Here is a 26,048-nt window from a genome sequence, read left to right as displayed (position 1 = left end):
AACTGATTGGATACTAAAGTCATAGGGGATGGAACTGATTGGATACTAAAGCCATAGGGGATGGAACTGATTGGATACTAAAGTCATAGGGGATGGAACTGATTGGATACTAAAGCCATAGGGGATGGAACTGATTGGATACTAAAGTCATAGGGGATGGAACTGATTGGATACTAAAGCCATAGGGGATGGAACTGATTGTGAAGTCACAGAGGTGCAGATAAGAGTTCAATCTCAGGTAAATGTCAACAGTTGAGGAATCATTAAAACAGGTCAATTAGATCTAGAGATGAGTTTTGTTTTGTCATAAAGCATCGTGTTGAGATGAGTAAGAGGGTTGGATAAGTCATATTCACCTTCTTAAATGTGTTCTCCATCTTCCTGATGGTTGTCTTGGTCCATGTTGGTCTAGTTGGGCACTCCACCAGCTGTAGAGAGGAAGAACGGTCAGTTGTCATTTCTGTTTGTCTGTCCGTCTACTATATCTTACAATAACATGGGTGGGCGGTCAGTGTGTTCTGCAGGTATACAACTACATCCATCCTGCTAGTCTACAGTAAAAGTGCCTGTAGGAACCTTCTGGGATGCCACACTGGCCGAACCTTTCCAGTTGAACCTGGAACTTCTCTGAAAAGGGTCTTCGAGGAACCCCTGTGTAAATGTTGGCGCCAGAACCTTGTTGTGATGGGAGGGGTTCCATTTTGAGCCTTTTTAATAATATATTGTAGAGGTGTCAGCCTATCAGATTGGAGGTGGGGCTGATTGGAGGTGGGGCTGATTGGAGGTGGGGCTGATTGGAGGTGGGGCTGATTGGAGGTGGGGCTGATTGGAGGTGGGGCTGATTGGAGGTGGGGCTGATTGGAGGTGGGGCTGATTGGAGGTGGGGCTGATTGGAGGTGGGGCTGATTGGAGGTGGGGCTGATTGGAGGTGGGGCTGATTGGATGTGGGGCTGATTGGAGGCTTTCAGACTATTATTTTTGGTCACCCGTTAGTGTAAATGTAGTTCCTGTTCATCATGTTAAAATTAATTAAAATGTTCCATGAATATTTATGAATATTACATATTATAATATTCATAATATTAACATTGCTGATTACATACAGTAATAAAGTGGTATCTATTCTAACTGTGGGATTTGCATCGGCTCTTGAGGAAGTCATACACCTCTGTTAGCCTCATTGAAGCTACACCACTGTCAGTGTTTAGCCTTAACATGTGATGACAATACAACAGAACAGATGAACAGAAATGACATTTCCTCTAACAGGTGGTCAAATAAAGAACTATCTTAAAGTTCAATACTCACACAAGATTGCACATCAGTTTTCAGCCTTGCTAGAAGATCCTCAAAGTGTTTGGGGTAGAGACCTTCCAAAGATTTCTGGTTGAACACGTTGGAATAGACATCCAATATCTTGTTGATTTCCCAGATGCCAAGTTGTTTCTAAAAAAGAAAATAAACAATTCAGGATTTGTTGCTTTGTCTTACTCTTACTTGTTTAATAAAATGCAAAATTAGTTCAGTAACAGTCTATGTTTTGATTTAGAAATATGATTTATAAATATACCTTAGCACACGTTGTACAGATTTTGGGCAGAAGTCTTTCATATATTTTTCTGGGGAACGTCTGTAACAAAATACATTTAAATTCATTACTACGCACATAACAACACTTATTTAATGGACTTGAAACAGTATTAAAACAATTTTCTACTTACTGGTAAAGAGTTAGTGAGAGTTTGTGTTTTGTTGAGTAATTCCTTGATCAGTCTGGGAGAGACCGTCCGTTGGAGACAGGTTGGTCTGTCGCGTCGTTTCTCGCCATGAGCGCGTCCATCCAGGTGTCCAATCAGCGCCAGCAGACCAACCGTTACCAAAATCACAGCGCGCATCTTTTCGGTTTTATTGTTTAGAGTCGTAATTAACGGCGAAGAGAAGAGCAGAGAATCAGAACTGTAGTTTGACAGTCTGCACCTGTTCTTTCATGTTATATACCCATCACTTCACCTTTCAAAAATTCCCACAGTCGAAACGTGATGCTTAAAAGTGTAACAGCATTTCGTTTGCGGCAAATTTCCTTGGAGTGGCCAGCACAAGACGCATTGGTGCTGAGCTTGCTGTTATCTCTCTTTTTGATCTACGAAGTCCTGAGGTTAGATTTGTTTGTTGTGGTTTTGCGTTCTAGAGAGGGTTTACCACTTCGAGATTACTGGATGGATAAAACGAGGTTGAAGGGTCATGATTGGGGTTATTCCCCCGTCAAGCAGCTGTAGTTCCATTGACGTTAAGGAAGAGATGCGTCTCTGAGTATCTGGTGCTCTACATCCATCTTCTTGATAACTGCTGTTCTGTAGGCTTCTAAACTGTGCTCCTCTCTACTAAATGTGAACCTGACCCACTCATGTGCTTTAACAGCCTACTTTCTAAACTTGTATTGTAATATCATAGTAAATATGCCCTTTCTGGGAAATAATTTAGATAAGACAATTCCATTTTGTTTTTATGACTTGTAATGATTCTACTACTGAGGAGGGATTGATTCATTATTTGTTTTAAAAACATTGTTTATTTTGTGTCATTAATTGTTTGGTTGTCTGGCACTTACTGGAAGAGGTTGGTTCTGTTCATCCCTGGGTAGGATGAGTTAGCAACTCTTCTCTCTCCCCCTGATCTGTGTTACCCACTTAAACCAGGTCATCCTCCTACATGTTTCACCACTGCTAGGTCGGGTCTGACCCAGATAGATGGAGTTGTAGACGTCTGCACGTCGCCTTTCGGCTCCAATCTAAGTACTCTATGAGTCAATGTGGTCAGAGACAAACTGGTTCTGACTGACTGAAGAGTTCAGCTGAGTTCCAGTCAGTCAGTTTTAAATGGTTTACAAACCTCCATCAGTTGGACATTGAACCATATGGAGAAGGTGGAGATCAAATCATTTTACCTGCTACTGTGACCAACTGCATTTTAACCCTGGTCGTCTGTGGAGCAAAATACAATGACAGCCCACTGAGCTAAAGCCTGGGCATTAGTTCTGGGAACTTACCTCAGAGAGCAAACACAAGTCTCCAGGTTTTAGGTAAGATTACTTATCAAGCATCATTCACTGAACTTCCTCCAAAGTCCTACAAGGACCTTTAGGTTCTACAAATCAGCAACGCAGCAAAAAATATTTTTGTATCTAGATGTTAAAAAAAATATATATAAAAAAAAAAATTGAAAATTCATCATTCAGAGAAAATCGGCGGAAGTTCGTATGAGGCTGCCTTTTCAAGTGTCCTCAATTGTCTTCCCTGTCATCATAATGTGTTTCATTCTCCTTCCATCATAACTGGGTTAGACCTCTGGCCATAAGAACTGGGTTAGACCTCTGTCATAAGAACTGGGTTAGACCTCTGGCCATAAGAACTGGGTTAGACCTCTGGCCATAAGAACTGGGTTAGACCTCTGTCATAAGAACTGGGTTAGACCGCTGTCATAAGAACTGGGTTAGACCTCTGATCATAAGAACTGGGTTAGACCTCTGGCCATAAGAACTGGGTTAGGTCTCTGTCATAAGAACTGGGTTAGACCTCTATCATGAGAACTGGGTTAGACCTCTGTCATAAGAACTGGGTTAGACCTCTGGCCATAAGAACTGGGTTAGACCTCTGGCCATAAGAACTGGGTTAGACCTCTGTCATAAGAACTGGGTTAGACCTCTGTCATAAGAACTGGGTTAGACCTCTCTCATAAGAACTGGGTTAGACCTCTGTCATAAGAACTGGGTTAGACCTCTGTCATAAGAACTGGGTTAGACCTCTGGCCATAAGAACTGGGTTAGACCTCTGGCCATAAGAACTGGGTTAGACCTCTGGCCATAAGAACTGGGTTAGACCTCTGTCATAAGAACTGGGTTAGACCGCTGTCATAAGAACTGGGTTAGACCTCTGATCATAAGAACTGGGTTAGACCTCTGGCCATAAGAACTGGGTTAGGTCTCTGTCATAAGAACTGGGTTAGACCTCTATCATGAGAACTGGGTTAGACCTCTGTCATAAGAACTGGGTTAGACCTCTGGCCATAAGAACTGGGTTAGACCTCTGTCATAAGAACTGGGTTAGACCTCTGTCATAAGAACTGGGTTAGACCTCTGTCATAAGAACTGGGTTAGACCTCTGTCATAAGAACTGGGTTAGACCTCTGTCATAAGAACTGGGTTAGACCTCTGTCATAAGAACTGGGTTAGACCTCTCTCATAAGAACTGGGTTAGACCTCTGTCATAAGAACTGGGTTAGACCTCTGTCATAAGAACTGGGTTAGACCTCTGGCCATAAGAACTGGGTTAGGCCTCTGTCATAAGAACTGGGTTAGGCCTCTGTCATAAGAACTGGGTTAGGCCTCTGTCATAAGAACTGGGTTAGACCTATGTCATAAGAACTGTGTTAGACCTCTGTCATAAGAACTGGGTTAGACCTCTGTCATAAGAACTGGGTTAGACCTCTGGCCATAAGAACTGGGTTAGACCTCTGTCATAAGAACTGGGTTAGACCTCTGTCATAAGAACTGGGTTAGACCTCTGTCATAAGAACTGGGTTAGACCTCTGTCATAAGAACTGGGTTAGACCTCTGTCATAAGAACTGGGTTAGGCCTCTGTCATAAGAACTGGGTTAGACCTATGGCCATAAGAACTGGGTTAGACCTCTGTCATGAGAACTGGGTTAGACCTCTGGTCATAAGAACTGGGTTAGACCGCTGTCATAAGAACTGGGTTAGACCTCTGGCCATAAGAACTGGGTTAGACCTCTGTCATAAGAACTGGGTTAGACCTCTGGCCATAAGAACTGGGTTAGACCTCTGGCCATAAGAACTGGGTTAGACCTCTGGCCATAAGAACTGGGTTAGACCTCTGGCCATAAGAACTGGGTTAGACCTCTGTCATCAGAACTGGGTTAGACCTCTGTCATAAGAACTGGGTTAGACCTCTGGCCATAAGAACTGGGTTAGACCTCTGGCCATAAGAACTGGGTTAGACCTCTGGCCATAAGAACTGGGTTAGACCGCTGTCATCAGAACTGGGTTAGACCTCTGGCCATAAGAACTGGGTTAGACCTCTGTCATAAGAACTGGGTTAGACCTCTGGCCATAAGAACTGGGTTAGACCTCTGTCATAAGAACTGGGTTAGACCGCTGTCATAAGAACTGGGTTAGACCTCTGTCATCATAACTGGGTTAGACCTCTGTCATAAGAACTGGGTTAGACCTCTGGCCATAAGAACTGGGTTAGACCTCTGTCATAAGAACTGGGTTAGACCTCTGTCATAAGAACTGGGTTAGACCTCTGCAATAAGAACTGGGTTAGACCTCTGTCATAAGAACTGGGTTAGACCTCTGTCATAAGAACTGGGTTAGACCTCTGTCATAAGAACTGGGTTAGACCTCTGTCATCATAACTGGGTTAGACCTCTGTCATAAGAACTGGCTTGGACCTCTGTCATAAGAACTGGGTTAGACCTCTGTCATAAGAACTGGGTTAGACCTCTGTCATAAGAACTGGGTTAGACCTCTGTCATAAGAACTGGGTTAGACCTCTGTCATAAGAACTGGCTTGGACCTCTGTCATAAGAACTGGGTTAGACCTCTGTCATAAGAACTGGGTTAGACCTCTGTCATAAGAACTGGGTTAGACCTCTGTCATAAGAACTGGCTTGGACCTCTGTCATAAGAACTGGGTTAGACCTCTGTCATAAGAACTGGGTTAGGTCTCTGTCATAAGAACTGGGTTAGACCTCTGTCATAAGAACTGGGTTAGACCTCTGTCATAAGAACTGGGTTAGACCTCTGTCATCATAACTGGGTTAGACCTCTGTCATAAGAACTGGCTTGGACCTCTGTCATAAGAACTGGGTTAGACCTCTGTCATAAGAACTGGGTTAGACCTCTGTCATAAGAACTGGGTTAGACCTATGTCATAAGAACTGGGTTAGACCTCTGGCCATAAGAACTGGGTTAGACCTCTGGCCATCATAACTGGGTTAGACCTCTGTCATAAGAACTGGGTTAGACCTCTGACCATAAGAACTGGGCTAGACCTCTGTCATAAGAACTGGGTTAGACCTCTGTCATAAGAACTGGGTTAGACCTCTGTCATAAGAACTGGGTTAGACCTCTGTCATCATAACTGGGTTAGACCTCTGTCATAAGAACTGGGTTAGACCTCTGGCCATAAGAACTGGGTTAGAGGTGGTGTTGCGGGGGGTCACAGTTAGGAGATGAGAGGTGGTGGTGGTGGTGGGGGGTCACAGTTAGGAGCTGAGAGGTGGTGGTGGGGGGGGTCACAGTTAGGAGATGAGAGGTGGTGGTGGTGGTGGGGGGGGGTCACAGTTAGGAGCTGAGAGGTGGTGGTGGGGGGGGTCACAGTTAGGAGATGAGAGGTGGTGGTGGTGGGGGGGAGGTCACAGTTTGGAGCTGTGAGGTGGTGGTGGTTGGGGGGGGGTCACCATCAGGAGCTGAGAGTTGTGATGGTGGGGGGGGGGGGGGGTCACAGTCAGGAGCTGAGAGGTGTGGTGGGGGGGGGTCACAGTCAGGAGCTGAGAGATGTGGTGGTGGTGGGGGGGGGGGGGTCACAGTTAGGAGCTGAGAGGTGGTGGTGGTGGTGGGGGTGGTCACAGTTAGGAGCTGAGAGGTGTGTGGGGGGGGGGTCACAGTCACTGTCACCATGGGGTAATTCTGGGTAATTCTCAGGAAGATACATCCTCCGTTTCCTCTGCTGATGTGGAACAGGAAATAGCTGTAAAAACACCAGGTCTTTATCTCTCTCTGTCTGTGTTTCATCACCTTCATCACCTTAAACACTCCAGAGGTGGAATACATTCTCTCCTTCTCTCTTTCTCTCTCTCGGAGGACCTGAGCCCTAGGACCATGCCCCAGGACTACCTGACATGATGACTCCTTGCTGTCCCCAGTCCACCTGGCTGTGCTGCTGCTCCAGTTTCAACTGTTCTGCCTTATTATTATTCAACCATGCTGATCATTTATGAACATTTGAACATCTTGGCCATGTTCTGTTATAATCTCCACCCGGCACAGCCAGAAGAGGACTGGCCATCCCACATATGCTCTCTCTAATTCTCTCTTTCTTTCTCTCTCTCGGAGGACCTGAGCCCTAGGACCATGCCCCAGGAATACCTGACATGATGACTCCTTGCTGTCCCCAGTCCACCTGACTGTGCTGCTGCTCCAGTTTCAACTATTCTGCCTTATTATTATTCGACCATGCTGGTCATTTATGAACATTTGAACATCTTGACCATGTTTTGTTATAATCTCCACCCGGCACAGCCAGAAGAGGACTGGCCACCCCACATAGCCTGGTTCCTCTCTAGGTTTCTTCCTAGGTTTTGGCCTTTCTAGGGAGTTTTTCCTAGCCACCGTGCTTCTTCACCTGCATTGCTTGCTGTTTGGGGTTTTAGGCTGGGTTTCTGTACAGCACTTTGAGATATCAGCTGATGTACGAAGGGCTATATAAAATAAATTTGATTGAAATTTGATTGAATACAAGAACCTGGCCCGGCCACGCCCCCCCGCCAGTTGTTTCCCCTGGCCTGCAGGCGGAGCAGAGAAGAGCAGAGAGGAACCAGGAAGTAAGTGTTCACCTGTCTCAGGTGTCATCATGTTGTCATTTACCTGAACTGGGGAAGCAGGTAAACTTCCTGATTGGACAATCCCACTGTTGGAGCATGCTTTCTGCATGACACAATACACACACTCATGCACCAACACACCCTCACACACCCACACCCACACACACACACACACACACACACACACACACACACACACACACACACACACACACACACACACACACACACACACACACACACACACACACAGACAAACACACACACACACACACACACACACACACACACACACACACACACACACACACACACACACACACACACAGACAAACACACACACACACACACACACACACACACACACACACACACACACACACACACACACACACACACACACACACACACACACACACACACACACACACACACACATCACAACGATAGTTGATGTTATTGTATGTTCCAGACTCTCTCAGTAACGACCATCCAAGGTTTAGGTCATATGTTCCAGACTCTCTCAGTAACGACCATCCAAGGTTTAGGTCATATGTTTCAGACTCTCTCAGTAACGACCATCCAAGGTTTAGGTCATATGTTTCAGACTCTCTCAGTAACGACCATCCAAGGTTTAGGTCATATGTTCCAGACTCTCTCAGTAACGACCATCCAAGGTTTAGGCAATATGTTCCAGACTCTCTCAGTAACGACCATCCAAGGTTTAGGTCATATGTTCCAGACTCTCTCAGTAACGACCATCCAAGGTTTAGGCAATATGTTCCAGACTCTCTCAGTAACGACCATCCAAGGTTTAGGTCATATGTTCCAGACTCTCTCAGTAACGACCATCCAAGGTTTAGGTCATATGTTCCAGACTCTCTCAGTAACGACCATCCAAGGTTTAGGTCATATGTTCCAGACTCTCTCAGTAACGACCATCCAAGGTTTAGGTCATATGTTCCAGACTCTCTCAGTAACGACCATCCAAGGTTTAGGTCATATGTTCCAGACTCTCTCAGTAACGACCATCCAAGGTTTAGGCAATATGTTCCAGACTCTCTCAGTAACGACCATCCAAGGTTTAGGTCATATGTTCCAGACTCTCTCAGTAACGACCATCCAAGGTTTAGGTCATATGTTCCAGACTCTCTCAGTAACGACCATCCAAGGTTTAGGTCATATGTTTCAGACTCTCTCAGTAACGACCATCCAAGGTTTAGGTCATATGTTCCAGACTCTCTCAGTAACGACCATCCAAGGTTTAGGTCATATGTTTCAGACTCTCTCAGTAACGACCATCCAAGGTTTAGGTCATATGTTCCAGACTCTCTCAGTAACGACCATCCAAGGTTTAAGTCACATGTTCCAGACTCTCTCAGTAACGACCATCCAAGGTTTAGGTCATATGTTTCAGACTCTCTCAGTAACGACCATCCAAGGTTTAGGTCATATGTTCCAGACTCTCTCAGTAACGACCATCCAAGGTTTAGGTCATATGTTCCAGACTCTCTCAGTAACGACCATCCAAGGTTTAGGTCATATGTTCCAGACTCTCTCAGTAACGACCATCCAAGGTTTAGGTCATATGTTCCAGACTCTCTCAGTAACGACCATCCAAGGTTTAGGTCATATGTTTCAGACTCTCTCAGTAACGACCATCCAAGGTTTAGGTCATATGTTTCAGACTCTCTCAGTAACGACCATCCAAGGTTTAGGTCATATGTTCCAGACTCTCTCAGTAACGACCATCCAAGGTTTAGGTCATATGTTCCAGACTCTCTCAGTAACGACCATCCAAGGTTTAGGTAATATGTTTCAGAGCATAATGACAGCCCTTCTGCTTCTGTCATCAACTCTCACTGAATTGAGACATATTATATATTGTTTGCTATAAAAATGAAGGCCCAAATTGCCTGTGTAATTTGACTGAAAATGATTCCTATTTCAATATCACAGTCTGTAGATGTTTTCCGGACTCAGATTAAGTCTAGTACTGGACTCAATGGAGAATCTCCAGGAAACTGGCCCAATCAATTTAGGAACCATTTATTGATGAATTCACCCTTAAACCTTGCTGTGTGGTCGCTGTACACAGTGAACAATGTATTTCTATGGGAAATATAGTTGTGTGCTGAATGTGTGAATTTAATGTTGTTTGTATGTTCAGCGTCTAAAGATCTTTCTGGAAAAATAAAGATATTCCACGTCTGTCTCAGTCTATAACGTACACCGTGTAAAGACAATAATATATTTGACAAGAAGAATGTGCTTTTGAAAAGTGTTTTATTTTAGGAATCTTAGGTTACAAACACTGTGGCAAATTCAATACATTTCCCCATGTTACAGACAGCTGCATTCACTTCCTATATAAATACAATCACTTTATAGCTAAATACACATTAGCTCAATAGATGTATAAATAACTTAAACATTTCATAATCATTAAAACAATGACAATAACTTAAATTGAATAAATTCTCTGGTTAAATATATTCTCCAAAAAGTTTTCATAAATATAATATTATTATTGTGTCCAGCACAAGATGTAGAAAGTAAGGGCCACCATGGGGCTACATATGAAATGCTCAAGACCCTGCACATCTGATGTCAACAGAATCAGGATGCATTTTAAATACATTTCACCAGTTTGCATGTTGCTAAGTAACAACAATAAATAGATCAATAATAAATAAGCAATGCAAAATGAATACAAATATAACACACAATATCCTTATAGGATATAAGGTACAGAAACATAGCATGACTCAAATCTAGAGGTACATCTCTATGTGGTGATATAGGATGATGTTGGATCTAGATGTATATCTCTATGTGATGATATAGGATGATGTTGGATCTAGATGTACATCTCTATGTGATGATATAGGATGATGTTGGATCTAGATGTACATCTCTATGTGATGATATAGGATGATGTTGGATCTAGATGTACATCTCTATGTGGTGATATAGGATGATGTTGGATCTAGATGTACATCTCTATGTGGTGATATAGGATGATGTTGGATCTAGATGTACATCTCTATGTGGTGATATAGGATGTGTTGGATCTAGATGTACATCTCTATGTGATGATATAGGATGATGTTGATGTACATCTCTATGTGATGATATAGGATGATGTTGGATCTAGATGTACATCTCTATGTGATGATATGGGATGTGTTGGATCTAGATGTACATCTCTATGTGATGATATAGGATGTGTTGGATCTAGATGTACATCTCTATGTAATGATATAGGATGATGTTGATGTACATCTCTATGTGATGATATAGGATGATGTTGATGTACATCTCTATGTGATGATATAGGATGATGTTGGATTTAGATGTACATCTCTATGTGATGATATAGGATGTGTTGGATCTAGATGTACATCTCTATGTGATGATATGGGATGTGTTGGATCTAGATGTACATCTCTATGTAATGATATAGGATGATGTTGATGTACATCTCTATGTGATGATATAGGATGTGTTGGATCTAGATGTACATCTCTATGTGATGATATGGGATGTGTTGGATCTAGATGTACATCTCTATGTGATGATATAGGATGTGTTGGATCTAGATGTACATCTCTATGTGATGATATAGGATGATGTTGGATCTAGATGTACATCTCTATGTGATGATATAGGATGATGTTGGATCTAGATGTACATCTCTATGTGGTGATATAGGATGATGTTGGATCTAGATGTACATCTCTATGTGATGATATAGGATGATGTTGGATCTAGATGTACATCTCTATGTGATGATATAGGATGTGTTGGATCTAGATGTACATCTCTATGTGGTGATATAGGATGTGTTGGATCTAGATGTACATCTCTATGTGGTGATATAGGATGATGTTGATGTACATTTCTATGTGATGATATAGGATGATGTTGGATCTAGATGTACATCTCTATGTGGTGATATAGGATGATGTTGGATCTAGATGTACATCTCTATGTGGTGATATAGGATGTGTTGGATCTAGATGTACATCTCTATGTGATGATATAGGATGATGTTGGATCTAGATGTACATCTCTATGTGGTGATATAGGATGATGTTGGATCTAGATGTACATCTCTATGTGGTGATATAGGATGTGTTGGATCTAGATGTACATCTCTATGTGGTGATATAGGATGTGTTGGATCTAGATGTACATCTCTATGTGATGATATAGGATGATGTTGGATCTAGATGTACATCTCTATGTGATGATATAGGATGATGTTGGATCTAGATGTACATCTCTATGTGGTGATATAGGATGTGTTGGATCTAGATGTACATCTCTATGTGATGATATAGAATGATGTTGATCTAGATGTACATCTCTATGTGATGATATAGGATGTGTTGGATCTAGATGTACATCTCTATGTGGTGATATAGGATGTGTTGGATCTAGATGTACATCTCTATGTGGTGATATAGGATGATGTTGATGTACATCTCTATGTGGTGATATAGGATGATGTTGGATCTAGATGTACATCTCTATGTGGTGATATAGGATGTGTTGGATCTAGATGTACATCTCTATGTGATGATATAGGATGATGTTGGATCTAGATGTACATCTCTATGTGGTGATATAGGATGATGTTGGATCTAGATGTACATCTCTATGTGGTGATATAGGATGTGTTGGATCTAGATGTACATCTCTATGTGGTGATATAGGATGATGTTGATGTACATCTCTATGTGATGATATAGGATGATGTTGGATCTAGATGTACATCTCTATGTGGTGATATAGGATGATGTTGGATCTAGATGTACATCTCTATGTGGTGATATAGGATGATGTTGGATCTAGATGTACATCTCTATGTGGTGATATAGGATGATGTTGGATCTAGATGTACATCTCTATGTGATGATATAGGATGATGTTGGATCTAGATGTACATCTCTATGTGGTGATATAGGATGATGTTGGATCTAGATGTACATCTCTATGTGGTGATATAGGATGTGTTGGATCTAGATGTACATCTCTATGTGGTGATATAGGATGATGTTGATGTACATCTCTATGTGATGATATAGGATGATGTTGGATCTAGATGTACATCTCTATGTGGTGATATAGGATGATGTTGGATCTAGATGTACATCTCTATGTGGTGATATAGGATGATGTTGGATCTAGATGTACATCTCTATGTGGTGATATAGGATGATGTTGGATCTAGATGTACATCTCTATGTGATGATATAGGATGTGTTGGATCTAGGCGTGCACACAGAAGTCTTTCAGGAAGGTGAAGAGGATGTCGATCTCTCCAATGGCTTTCTTGATCCCTTTCCCCTCCTCCATCTGAAACAACAAACCAAAAACAATGGAGGTTTTAGACAAAGATCACATTCAATCAAATGTTCAATGGATTCATTTTCACTTTGATTAATGCATTAACTCTTGTTCATAACATTGTTTATCGTGTTTCTTTTGTGACAAGTATGAAAATGATCAAGTCTGAACAGGGAATCCTGGAGAATTACCTCGGACAACTTCTTGTGGAAAGCAATGCTGTGGTGGTGGTCATTGTAGTGTTTAATAGCCTAGAAGAAAGAGAGAGAAAATCAGTCACTTTCTCTGAGTGATTTAAACACCATCTCTACACAATATCACACTTAAGATCGCAGAGAGAGGAGAGAGGAGATAGAGAGAGGAAAGAGAGAGGAGAGAGAGGAGGAAGGAGAGGGGAGAGAAAGAGACATGAAGAGAGAGACGAAGAGAGACAACGAAGAGAGGGAGAGAGAGAGACAAAGAGAGGGACGAAGAGAGACACAAAGAGAGACAACGAAGAGAGACAACGAAGAGAGACAACGGAGACAACGAAGAGAGACAACGAAGAGAGACAACGAAGAGAGGGAGAGAGAGAGACAAAGAGAGACACAAAGAGAGACAACGAAGAGAGAGAAACAGACAAACAGAGAAACAGTGGAAGGTGTAGAAAAGGTAAAGAATGGATGAAGAGAGAGACGAAGAGAGAGACGAAGAGAGAGACGAAGAGAGAGACGAAGAGAGAGACAGAGAAACAGAGAAACATTGGAAGGTGTAGAAAAGGTAAAGAATGGATGAAGAGAGACAATGAAGAGAGAGACGAAGAGAGACACAAAGAGAGACACAAAGAGAGACAACGAAGAGAGAGAAACAGACAAACAGAGAAACAGTGGAAGGTGTAGAAAAGGTAAAGAATGGATGAAGAGAGAGACGAAGAGAGAGACGAAGAGAGAGAGAGACAGAGAAACAGAGAAACATTGGAAGGTGTTGAAAAGGTAAAGAATGGATGAAGAGAGAAGGGGATGAAACAAAGGAGTGTAGGTGAAGCAGATGACAGAGAGGAGAACTTACACAGCCGTGTTCCTTCAGGTCTCTGCTGACTCGGGCCAGGTCTTCCTTCAGGGCAGGGAGTTTAGGATGATGCTTGTCCTGCTTCTCCTTAGTGGTCAGGATGTTACTCAGGTAGAAGTCCAGGATGTTAGCATGCAGGCAGCAGATGTCTCTGTGGTTCTGCCGTTGGAGACATCAGTTCAAAGTTCAGTTCAAAGGCATCAATCAATTCATTAGTATGATATGGTTAGTATTGTCTACAGCTGCATCAGGTGGTAGAAATAGAAAAAACACCTAAATACCATTTCACACCAAGCTGTAAAATAATGTAGGCTTAACATGACATTAGTCATTGGTTTAATAGACAGACCTTTTTAGTATCGATGTCTGGCATCAGTTTAGTGTCAGTATCGGTGTCAGAACTTTGCGCCTGTTGAAACAGACAGGAATGGCATCATTAGGCTTTTTAAAGTCATAATCATAATTAAATAAACCCGAATAAATTGACTAAATAATAGGCTACTAGTTCTACAAGTATAATATATTTAGTTAATAGTCCTACAATTATAAGCCATTATGGAATATGAAATATGATAAAGTAACTTACATGTTGAGCCACCTGCTGTACCATGGTGTCGGTATCCGCGCTGTGCAGGGGGGCGCTGAGCGGGCGATGGATGGAGTGCGCCACGGATTCGCGCAGCAGACAGACGCTCATCACCACTACCACAGCGGCTACGAGTTGGACGGTGCTGAACTTCATATTGGCTCCGGGAGATTTGTCTTTCTTCAGTTTGAATAATAATGCGAAAATATCACAGTTCACCTGGAAAGAATAAATTACAGTCAGATAACTTGTTTTGATTTAGGTCAGCCTTATCTAATCCTATTGGCTACACGCTACAGGTGATCATAAATATATTTTGTATGAGAGACCTGTTGTAATACTACAACCAAGATCGCAGATTAGGCTGCTTACCTTGCGGGTTGGTTTGGTAGGTTGTCATGTTTTCTACCTGGTAGGGACAGTATTTATATTGTCTAGGAGGCCTTGGTGGAGGAGACGTCATTGTGGTTCCTTTCTCGGACATCCTCCCTTCCCAGCTTCCCTACCTGGGTTAACCAGGTCAACTTTATTACACCGAACTCAAAGCTATACAGAAATATACACAAAAATAACATAACAGTAAAAAAAAGGGAAGGTGATTTATGAACAAAAAGATGACATAATATAAATACGTGTGTGTTCCTAAATGAATGGAATCAGTCATCAGTTCAAAACGAGAAGTGATGGCGAAGGTTCTGGATGTTGTGCCCAGTTAATTCATATTTGGAATGATTGCGTGAGTTTTCTCCTCGGGTGGTTTAGGATGCTGGAACATCCTGGGGGTACACCAAATAAAAATGTGATTCACAATTTTTTTTTTTTTTCAATTTAAAGTTTTATTAAGTTGTCTTGTTTTGCAATCAACCAACAAAACACATTCCACATTCACAGATGTGACAGGCTTAAAAAAAAAAAATAATAATAATAATAATAATAATAATAATAATAATACATTTAAAAAAAAATATACAATTAAAATGAAAGATTAAGAAAAATAATTTTTTTTATTTATTTTTACCTTTATTTAACCAGGCAAGTCAGTTAAGAACAAATTCTTATTTTCAATGACGGCCTGGGAACAGTGGGTTAACTGCCTGTTCAGGGGCAGAATGACAGATTTGTACCTTGTCAGCTCGGGGTTTGAACTCGCAACCTTCCGGTTACTAGTCCAACGCTCTAACCACTAGGCTACCCTGCCGCCCCAAATGTTTTTATTTTATTCTACTTATTTTACTCCTTGGTGCATATATATATACATAAATACATACATACATACGCACAAGTACTCAAAAATAAAATTTAAATAAAAACACACAAAAAACATAACACTTGCAGCAGCACTATCAAGGTTCTTATCGGCTACTTCTCGCTGAGACGACGGGCCAATAATTTGTTGGTTTTACAGCACCTTACACAACATGTATCTGCCATGAGTCCAAGATGGCGTAGCAGTCGGACGTCTTGTCGTGTCGTGTCCCTTGTATATATCGTTTTTTTACAGATTTTTCTTCGCATATCTTTTAAAACATTTTGCTAAACCTCAACTTCGAAATACTCTCCTGCAACCCGCCTCACCCAATGTAGCGCGGATCTGCTTTTTTTTCTAAAGTACTTATATTTACTTCGGATCCGGAACCCCTCAACTGAAGCTAGCCAGCTAACTACCAGCAAACCATTGCTAGCGGTCATCAGCTAACTGGTCATCAGCTAACCTATAGCTCGGAAAGCTCTCGCCAGTTCGAACAACGCGACTCTAACCAGAGCATAACGGACCTATTATGTTTATCCCCGGATTCCCACCGGTTTCCCCCCGCAAACGGAACATTTTCAGCTGGATCTTCACAACTAGCTGACTAGCTAACCGCAACCCCGGATGATTACTCCTGGCTAGCGTTTCCATCCACTTAGCTTGAAGCTAGCCCGGCCAGAGCTCCTGTGCTACCACCGAAGCATACTCCTGGGCTACAATATCCGGACCCACGACCGGTCTATCGATGTCACCGCATGAAGAGGCATAAAGACTCACCCCATCGCGACGTCCCCCAAAGACTAACTTTCTAGCCCTTGCTATCTGCTTGCTTGCTAATTTGGCCTGCTAACTGCTACCTTGCTCAGCCCCAGCCTACTAACTGTTAGCTTGTTAGCACAGGCCTGCTAACTGTCTGAATCGCCGCGTCCCCAGCCAGCCCAACCACTCACTGGACCCATATTTACTTTCAATCTCTTTTCGATTTTTAATTCGATTATACCTTCCGGTAACCTGCCTCACCCAATGTGATACGGAATCGCTATTATTTTTCATTTTTAGAACACATTCAAGAACCTCCAGAAGCTAACCAGCTAACTAGCTACAAGCTATTTAGTCATTGATAGCCACTGCCAGCGGCTTTACCTTCTGCACAGCCAGCCAGTTTTTTTTTACCTGGATAATACTCGCCAGTCTAGCTTCCCTGCCCCTTCCTCCGCTGCCCCCTGGACACTGATCACTTTACTCCATTCTGCTTGTTTATGTTTTATCTGTCGGCCCCAGCCGCACTCAGGCTCTGTGTGTAGTTAATCCGACCCTCCCTGCCTAGTCAACGCCATTTTACCTGCTGTTGTTGTGCTAGCTGATTAGCTGTTGTTGTCTCACCTACTGTTTAGCTAGCTCTCCCAATTCAACACCTGTGATTACTGTATGCCTCGCTGTATGTCTCTCTCAAATGTCAATATGCCTTGTATACTGTTGTTCAGGTTAGTTATCATTGTTTTAGTTTACAATGGAGCCCCTAGTTCCACTCTTCATACCCCTGATACCTCCTTTGTCCCATCTCCCACACATGCGGTAACCTCACCCATTACAACCAGCATGTCCAGAGATACAACCTCTCTCATCATCACCCAGTCCCTGGGCTTACCTCCGCTGTACCCGCACCCCACCATACCCCTGTCTGCGCATTATGCCCTGAATACATTCTACCATGCCCAGAAATCTGCTCCTTTTACTCTCTGTCCCCAACGCTCTAGGCGACCAGTTTTGATAGCCTTTAGCCGCACCCTCATACTACTCCTTCTCTGTTCCGCGGGTGATGTGGAGGTAAACCCAGGCCCTGCATGTCCCCAGGCACCCTCATTTGTTGACTTCTGTGATCGAAAAAGCCTTGGTTTCATGCATGTCAACATCAGAAGCCTCCTCCCTAAGTTTGTTTTACTCACTGCTTTAGCACACTCTGCTAACCCTGATGTCCTTGCCGTGTCTGAATCCTGGCTCAGGAAGGCCACCAAAAATTCTGAGATTTCCATACCCAACTATAACATTTTCCGTCAAGATAGAACCGCCAAAGGGGGAGGAGTTGCAGTCTACTGCAGAGATAGCCTGCAAAGTAATGTCATAATTTCCAGGTCCATACCCAAACAGTTCGAACTACTAATTTTTAAAATTATTCTCTCCAGAAATAAGTCTCTCACTGTTGCCGCCTGCTACCGACCCCCCTCAGCTCCCAGCTGTGCCCTGGACACCATTTGTGAATTGATCGCCCCCCATCTAGCTTCAGAGTTTGTTCTGTTAGGTGACCTAAACTGGGATATGCTTAACACTCCGGCAGTCCTACAATCTGAGCTAGATGCCCTCAATCTCACACAAATCATCAAGGAACCCACCAGGTACAACCCTACATCTGTAAACAAGGGCACCCTCATAGATGTCATCCTCACCAACTGGCACTCCAAATACACCTCCGCTGTCTTCAACCAGGATCTCAGCGATCACTGCCTCATTGCCTGTATCCGCTACGGAGCCGCAGTCAAACGACCACCCCTCATCACTGTCAAACGCTCCCTAAAACACTTCTGTGAGCAGGCCTTTCTAATCGACCTGGCCCGGGTATCCTGGAAGGACATTGACCTCATCCCGTCAGTTGAGGATGCCTGGTCATTCTTTAAAAGTAACTTCATCACCATTTTAGATGAGCATGCTCCGTTCAAAAAATGCAGAACTAAGAACAGATATAGCCCCCTGGTTCACTCCAGACCTGACTGCCCTCGACCAGCACAAAAACATCCTGTGGCGGACTGCACTAACATCGAATAGTCCCCGCGATGTGCAACTGTTCAGGGAAGTCAGGAACCAATACACGCAGTCAGTCAGGAAAGCCAAGGCCAGCTTCTTCAGGCAGAAATTTTCATTCTTGTAGCTCCAACTCCAAAAAGTTCTGGGACACTGAAGTACATGGAGAACAAGAGCACCTCCTCCCAGCTGCCCACTGCACTGAGGCTAGGTAACACGGTCACCACCGATAAATCCATGATTATCGAAAACTTCAACAAGCATTTCTCAACGGCTGGCCATGCCTTCCGCCTGGCTACTCCAACCTCGGCCAACAGCTCCGCCCCCCCCCCCCGCAGCTACTCGCCCAAGCCTCTCCAGGTTCTCCTTTACCCAAATCCAGATAGCAGATGTTCTGAAAGAGCTGCAAAACCTGGACCCAAATCAGCTGGGCTTGACAATCTGGACCCTCTATTTCTGAAACTATCCGCCGCCATTGTTGCAACCCCTATTACCAGCCTGTTCAACCTCTTTCATATCGTCTGAGATCCCCAAGGATTGGAAAGCTGCCGCAGTCATCCCCCTCTTCAAAGGGGGAGACACCCTGGACCCAAACTGTTACAGACCTATATCCATCCTGCCCTGCCTATCTAAGGTCTTCGAAAGCCAAGTCAACAAACAGGTCACTGACCATCTCAAATCCCACCGTACCTTCTCCGCTGTGCAATCTGGTTTCCGAGCCGGTCACGGGTGCACCTCAGCCACGCTCAAGGTACTAAATGATATCATAACCGCCATTGATAAAAGACAGTACTGTGCAGCCGTCTTCGTCGACCTTGCCAAGGCTTTCGACTCTGTCAATCACCATATTCTTATCGGCAGACTCAGTAGCCTCGGTTTTTCTGATGACTGCCTTGCCTGGTTCACCAACTACTTTGCAGACAGAGTTCAGTGTGTCAAATCGGAGGGCATGCTGTCCGGTCCTCTGGCAGTCTCTATGGGGGTGCCACAGGGTTCAATTCTCGGGCCGACTCTTTTCTCTGTATATATCAATGATGTTGCTCTTGCTGCGGGCGATTCCCTGATCCACCTCTACGCAGACGACAACATTCTATATACTTCCGGCCAGTCCTTGGACACTGTGCTATCTAACCTCCAAACGAGCTTCAATGCCATACAACACTCCTTCCGTGGCCTCCAACTGCTCTTAAACGCTAGTAAAACCAAATGCATGCTTTTCAACCGTTCGCTGTCTGCACCTGCACGCCTGACTAGCATCACCACCCTGGATGCTTCCGACCTTGAATATGTGGACATCTATAAGTACCTAGGTGTCTGGCTAGACTGTAAACCCTCCTTCCAGACTCATATCAAACATCTCCAATCTAAAATAAAATCTAGAGTCGGCTTTCTATTCCGCAACAAAGCCTCCTTCACTCACGCCGCCAAACTTACCCTAGTAAAACTGACTATCCTACCGATCCTCGACTTCGGCGATGTCATCTACAAAATTGCTTCCAACACTCTACTCAGCAAACTGGATGCAGTTTATCAGAGTGCCATCCGTTTTGTCACTAAAGCCCCTTATACCACCAACCACTGCGACCTGTATGCTCTAGTCGGCTGGCCCTCGCTACATATTCGTCGCCAGACCCACTGGCTCCAGGTCATCTACAAGTCCATGCTAGGTAAATCTCCGCCTTATCTCAGTTCACTGGTCACGATGGCAACACCCACCCGTAACACGCGCTCCAGCAGGTGTATCTCACTGATCATCCCTAAAGCCAACACCTCATTTGGCCGCCTTTCGTTCCAGTTCTCTGCTGCCTGTGACTGAAACGAATTGCAAAAATCGCTGAAGTTGGAGACTTTTATCTCCCTCACCAACTTCAAACATCTGCTATCTGAGCAGCTAACCGATCGCTGCAGCTGTACATAGTCTATCGGTAAATAGCCCACCCATTTTTACCTACCTCATCCCCATACTGTTTTTATTTATTTTATTTTCTGCTCTTTTGCACACCAATATCTACAATTGTACATGACCATCTGATCATTTATCACTCCAGTGTTAATCTGCAAAATTGTAATTATTTGCCTACCTCCTCATGCCTTTTGCACACAATGTATATAGACTCTCCTTTTTTCTACTGTATTATTGACTTGTTAATTGTTTACTCCATGTGTAACTCTGTGTTGTCTGTTCAAACTGCTATGCTTTATCTTGGCCAGGTCGCAGTTGCAAATGAGAACTTGTTCTCAACTAGCCTACCTGGTTAAATAAAGGTGAAATAAAAAAATAAAAAACATTAAAAAATACTGCTACTACCACTAGGACATCATACTGACAGTTGTGAATCTGATGCAGCTGACGAGCTACTGCCCCCTTACCCAGGAAAGCACCGAACAACAGACCGGGACGTTGGACCAGCGAAGAGGCGCAAATATGATGAGAACTACATTGATTTGGGGTTCACTTATGTTGGGAGTAGTGCCTTTACGCATCCACAAGTGTGTTATATGTGCATTTAGAAACAAAACATGCCAATTTGAAAAATAAGCTACAGGAGTTTTGAGCGAGAACTTTCGAGTAGTAGGACATGTATAAAGGCAACAGATACCATTAATAAGAAGGTGCTAGAAGCGTCTTATATGGTGAGCTACCGACTGGCCAGGACAGGCAAGCACCATACTATTGTGGAGGACTTAATTCTTCCTGCTGCTGTGGATATGGCTGGGACAATGCTGGGGGAAAAGGCCCAAAAAACTATACAGACAATGCCTTCATCAAACAACACTGTTTCACGACGCATCAGTGACATGGCAGGAGATGTTTTGAAACAATTACTGCTTTGCACACAAGCCAGTGAATTATTTGCATTACAGCTGGATGAGTCAACAGACGTGGCGACCTGGCACAGCTCCTGGTATATGTCCATTACTTTCATTTTGGGGTCAATTAAGGAAGACATCCTCTTGAGGCCGTAGTGAAAGTGCAGGGCGCCAAATTCAAACTACAGGCTATGATTAAGACGTTGGAGTTCTTATATGAAGAGCTCCAACGTCTTAATCATAGCCTGTAATTTGAATTTGGCGCCCTGCACTTTCACTACGGTCCCACCAGTCTTAACTCAGAGGAGACCCGTGGAACCTCTATAACCAACCAGTTTTAACTCAGAGGAGACCCGTGGAATGTACGGAAATTATTACCAATTATGAAACAGAGGCTGAGTGGTAGACTGAATCTAGAGGTTTTAACACAGAGGCTGAGTGGTAGACTGATTCTAGAGGTTTTAACACAGAGGCTGAGCGGTAGACTGAATCTAGAGGTTTTAACACAGAGGCTGAGCGGTAGACTGAATCTAGAGGTTTAAAAGGGCTAAACAGATCAATTTAATGAATTACATTTCTGACCCTCGTGGTGATCCAGCTATGTTTTGGAAGGCTATTAAATCACCAAAAAGAAGCATCCGTTCTATTGAGCTCCAATACTATAACGGTCGTCGTATGAAGGAGAGGACCAAGGTGCAGCGTGGTAAGTGTTCATCTTGTTTTAATAATAAATACTGAACAAAACGACAAAACAAACAGTCCTGACCGGTGAACCAAAACACAGAACAGAAAATAATCACCCACAACTCACAAGTGAAACCAGGCTACCTAAGTATGGTTCTCAATCAGGGACAACCGATTGACAGCTGCCTCTGATTGACAACAATACCAGGCCAAACACAGAAATCCCAAATGATAGAAAAAAGAACATAGACAAAGCACCCAACTCACGCCCTGACCAATACTAAAACAAAGACATAACAAAATAACTAAGGTCAGAACGTGACAATAACAGACAAAATGTCCAACATGTTACTGCAGCAGTCCGTTTATCTGAAAGGGGAAACCGCAGCAATGAGGACAACTCTGAGAAGACTGTTCACGAGGACAACTCTGAGAAGACTGTTCACGAGGACAACTCTGAGAAGACTGTTCACGAGGACAACTCTGAGAAGACTGTTCACGAGGACAACTCTGAGAAGACTGTTCACGAGGACAACTCTGAGAAGACTGTTCACGAGGACAACTCTGAGAAGACTGTTCACGAGGACAACTCTGAGAAGACTGTTCACGAGGACAACTCTGAGAAGACTGTTCACGAGGACAACTCTGAGAAGACTGTTCACGAGGACAACTCTGAGAAGACTGTTCACGAGGACAACTCTGAGAAGACTGTTCACGAGGACAACTCTGAGAAGACTGTTCACGAGGACAACTCTGAGAAGACTGTTCACGAGGACAACTCTGAGAAGACTGTTCACGAGGACAACTCTGAGAAGACTGTTCACGAGGACAACTCTGAGAAGACTGTTCACGAGGACAACTCTGAGAAGACTGTTCACGAGGACAACTCTGAGAAGACTGTTCATGACACAAGCTCATCTCTAAAGCACGGTGCTGTTCAATCATAGACTTACCTGATACTGTAAATGGTGTCCCACTGTTCTCTCTAAGGCAAGTCACTACTAAGGAGGTTCTGGATGTTCAGTCTTCATCAAGTCACTACTAGGGAGGTTCTGGATGTTCAGTCTTCATCAAGTCACTACTAGGGAGGTTCTGGATGTTCTGTCTTCATCAAGTCACTACTAGGGAAGTTCTGGATGTTCTGTCTTCATCAAGTCACTACTAGGGAAGTTCTGGATGTTCTGTCTTCATCAAGTCACTACTAGGGAAGTTCTGGATGTTCTGTCTTCAGACAGACATGCTTGACCCGTCTCTTCTACAGCTTGCTGGGGCCAGACATGCTTGACCCGTGTCTTCTACAGCTTCCTGGGCCAGACATGCTTGACCCGTGTCTTCTACAGCTTCCTGGGCCAGACATGCTTGACCCGTCTCTTCTACAGCTTCCTGGGCCAGACATGCTTGACCCGTCTCTTCTACAGCTTCCTGGGCCAGACATGCTTGACCCGTCTCTTCTACAGCTTCCTGGGCCAGACATGCTTGACCCGTCTCTTCTACTGCTTCCTGGGCCAGACATGCTTGACCCGTGTCTTCTACGGCTTCCTGGGCCAGACATGCTTGACCCGTGTCTTCTACGGCTTCCTGGGCCAGACATGCTTGACCCGTGTCGTCTACGGCTTCCTGGGCCAGACATGCTTGACCCGTGTCTTCTACGGCTTCCTGGGCCAGACATGCTTGACCCGTCTCTTCTACAGCTTGCTGCTCTTCATGTTGAAGTCAATCTGCTGAAGGAGTTCAGTCTAATGTTCTTAACATAACCAACAGAGTTCTCAATACGAGACCCTTTACTGTTCACTATTCACATTAATAATGTGGGTTTTCCCTGAATAATAACAACTGGGACCTACACCTACAGCTCAAGAAGCTAAGTTAGCTAGCTAGTTAACATGAGTCTATCAGGCTACATCTAGGCTACAAATTAAACTTCAATAGTCTCAGGACAGTGGCACATTATATGAATTCATGGTTAGATCAGAATCGCCGTCATAGTCATTGTAATGTACAGAGAATTAAGTCAAAACCACAAGTCCAAATCCCCATCTCCATCCATGGCTTAGGAAAGGGATGATTTAGCAAGCTAGCTACAGCAGGACATCAACACAAGCTAGCTACAGCAGGACATCAACACAAGCTAGCTACAGCAGGACATCAACACAAGCTAGCTACAGCAGGACATCAACACAAGCAGGCCAGAAACAGACACTTTTTTCTGACAATGATGAAGTTTTGCTTAGGATGTGATTTGATCGGTGTGAAGCCAAATCCAAACTAGCCTCCCTTGGGGGGAGTTTTACTGCGCTAGGACAACCCACGGTTGAGTTCAGCTCAACACTGATTGGCTAATTCCTTGATATATATTTTTTATTAAGGGAGTCAATCCGTCAATCAAACACTACGACGGCAACATGTCGTACTCCTTTTGACCAGACAGCATCAGATACATGTGCTTCACATACTCAGACAGAGGGGGGCGCTGTTTCCCCGCGCTCAGATGATTTCTCCGGTGAGATTTAGCCACTTGCAAATCTATGATAAGATGATAAAAAAAACACAGAGAGACAAAAGAGATTATTATTTAAAATGTTTTTAGATATATATATATTTGAGGAAGCTTGGCTTCCCTTGGCAATATATGTTTATCTCTGTATCTGATAAACATGCTCCATTGAAGAGATTAGGAATGAAAGATAGAGCCAACCCATGGTTCACGCCTGAACATGACCAGTTATTTCAGCTGAGGAACAAAGCTTGGTCTGAAGACAGTCAGACTGGTAGCTCTACTGACTGGCTCACCTTCAGACAATGTAGAAACACATGTACTACTTCCACTAAATAGAGCTGTTATTGTTTATGACTCTCCTTTTCTTATTTAAGTGTTATACTGCGCTCGCCATCACCTCGCTTAAACAGGTGTCGTTTCTTTCACCTCCAGATTTAAAAAGTCTCCAGTCGTGTAAAATGACATAGAATTAGATGAAACGCGTTGATAAAACGCCACATTTTATTCCCGGATCCCAGGCTACTAAAAATGTTCCCCATGTGTGCAACTTCAGTAGGAGCCTCAACTCTTCTGCTCGTTGTCACTACGCAAATACGACAATATGCTTGACGCTTCATTTCAAAGTAGATTATTCTTTCTCATGCGTTCCAGTACCTCCCCAGGTCACCCCCCCCCCTCGTTCTCACTCTTTGTTCCGGCACCTCCCGATGTACAAATTAACTACTGGATAAATCCAATCAGTTATGAATTCAAAACTCTATGAGAAACAGCCGTTTGTGACGTGTCAACCAATCCATTCCATCCATCACTGCATCTTGTGATTTTAATAGGTGATCAGCATTGTCTTGAACTAGTCGGAGTCCCAAACGGCACCCTATGTCCTTTATAGCACAAAGTAGTGGTCAATGTAGTGTACTCAGAGTAGTGCACTCTGTAGGGTATAAGGTGCCATTTGGAACGTATCCTGTGAGAAAGTAGTGCTCAGATTTCAGCCTTGTGAATCTACTGGTCTTCAACCATGTGAAACTAAAAGCTGTCTCATTTGCTTGGATTTACTCCCCCTAGTGGTAATATTGTATAACTCACATCTCATTTGAGATGTTGAGGGAGAGAAAGAAAGACAGAGAGGAAGAGAGAGAGAGAGAGAGGAGAGAGGGAGAAAGACAGAGAGAGAGAAAGAGAGACACAGAGAGAGAAAGAGAAAGGGACAAAGAGAGAGGCAGAAAGAAAGAAAGAGAGAGGGACAGAGATAGAGACGGAGAGAGACGGAGAGAGACAGAGAGAGTGAGAGAGAGAGTGAGAGTGAGGGAGAGAGAGGGAACGAGGGAGAGTGAGGGAGAGAGAGGGAACGAGGGAGAGAGAGAAGTAGAGAAAGTGAAACAGAGAGAGGGACAGAGAG

The 26,048-nt window shown here is 43.6% G+C and overlaps 1 long non-coding RNA gene across 1 annotated transcript; it reads right to left on the bottom strand.

Annotated features, from left to right (window-relative positions):
- Positions 1–1,334: 1,334 nt before the first annotated feature.
- Positions 1,335–2,263, bottom strand: LOC118942787. The gene is made up of 3 exons (XR_005038439.1): positions 1,722–2,263; positions 1,571–1,630; positions 1,335–1,446 (listed from the first exon to the last, which is right to left on the bottom strand). It is a non-coding gene; the product is annotated as an uncharacterized LOC118942787 (long non-coding RNA).
- Between the last annotated feature and the right edge of the window lie 23,785 nt (positions 2,264–26,048).

This window comes from Oncorhynchus mykiss, chromosome 21 (genome assembly GCF_013265735.2).
Source record: "Oncorhynchus mykiss isolate Arlee chromosome 21, USDA_OmykA_1.1, whole genome shotgun sequence".
NCBI classification, from domain to species: Eukaryota; Metazoa; Chordata; class Actinopteri; order Salmoniformes; family Salmonidae; genus Oncorhynchus; species Oncorhynchus mykiss.
This window is presented reverse-complemented; position numbering and strand designations above follow the sequence as displayed.